The sequence below is a fragment of the Trematomus bernacchii genome, unplaced genomic scaffold (assembly GCF_902827165.1).
Source record: "Trematomus bernacchii unplaced genomic scaffold, fTreBer1.1, whole genome shotgun sequence".
In the NCBI taxonomy this organism is placed as follows: domain Eukaryota; kingdom Metazoa; phylum Chordata; class Actinopteri; order Perciformes; family Nototheniidae; genus Trematomus; species Trematomus bernacchii.
This window is the reverse complement of record NW_022987673.1, coordinates 177,984-179,585: the sequence shown is the minus strand read 5'-3', so window position 1 is coordinate 179,585 and position 1,602 is coordinate 177,984.

Below are 1,602 nucleotides of genomic sequence, written 5' to 3'. Positions count from 1 at the left end.
ATTAGGACAAACCTCTACAAATAACAACACTAAACATAATAATACAACAATTCAATGTTTTTAATCAGCCCTGATTTCTCATGGGCCCAAATCCTGGATGGGGGGGGCATACGTTAATAACTTACATCCATAGAGTTGTACATGTCCTTATATTCATGTTTCATTTTGAAGAGTAAGAAGTAAGAACTGCAGACATACATGTTGACTGTTTCTTAAAGGAACTGTAATAGATGTTAGCTGTAAAAAGTAAATCTATGTATTTAATATTTAGTAAACGATAACGTCTGAATAAAGGTCATCTGAAGTCATTTTAGTTTTACATTGTGGTGGGAATTTATTCATCAAATGTGGAGAGAGAATCAAAGCATTCAGCTCTTTGTGGTATCTTATTTCTGTAAGAAAGTTCAGTCAGTCACACAGAGAGCATACAGTCTGCAGAGAAGAAGAGGAAGAGTAGAGTTTGGGTTGCATATTTAAACACAGAGAGAGGAGAAAGGGAGGGGGGAAGCTTGGTGATGATGAAGGAGCATTCTGGGAGTTAGGGAGTTAGGGAGGCCGTATCAGGAAGTCCTCAGTTCACCTGAGGTGAAGGTCATACTGTTGGTGCACATAGAGAGTCACTAACAACACTGCAACACATCTTCTTCATAAGGACTTTCCCCAAGCTTAGCAGAAGAGTGAGAAGTAGCAAATATAGAGAAACATTAGCAAATAAGAATCACACAATGATATTATTAAAGTAAGTAAGTCAGTATAATATGTTGCTATTACATACATGATAAAGTTCACTTTCTGAAGTAGACAGATGTTTCTGTTCAGATTCATTTAAATGTTGAGTAACATCTGATTGGATTATAAACAGATGTTATCCTCATCATGTTTTGTTTATTCAGACTGAAGGACTGCAGTTTGTCAGAGATCAGCTGTTTTGCTCTGATCTCAGCTCTGAAGTCCAACATCCATCTGAGAGATCTGGACCTGAGTCACAACACTCTGCAGGATTCAGTGGAGCTGCTGAGTGATATTCTGGAGAGTCCAGACTGCAGACTGGAGACTCTCATGTCAGTTCACTGACTCTCTGTTACTGCTGGAGATCTCACATGTTCACTTTGTCATTGAACCTCATTTATATTCATTAATAACTTCCATCCATAAAGTTGTAAATGTCCTTATATTCATGTTTCATTTTTAAAAGTAAGAAGAAAGAATTGCAGACATAAATGTTGAGTGTTTCTTAAAGTAACTGTAATAGATGTTAGTTGTGAAAAGTAAATCTATGTATTTAATATTTAGTAAACGATAACGTCTGAATAAAGGTCATCTGAAGTCATTTTAGTTTTACATGATAAAGTTCACTTTCTGAAGTGGACAGATGTTTCTGTTCAGATTCATTTAAATGTTGAGTAACATCTGATTGGATTATAAACAGATCTTTATCCTCATCATGTTTTCTTTATTCAGTCTGAGGCGCTGCAGGTTGTCAGAGATCAGCTGGTCTGCTCTGATCTCAGCTCTGAAGTCCAACATCCATCTGAGAGATCTGGACCTGAGTGACAACGCTCTGCAGGATTCAGGAGTGGAGCTGCTGAGAGATCTTCTGGA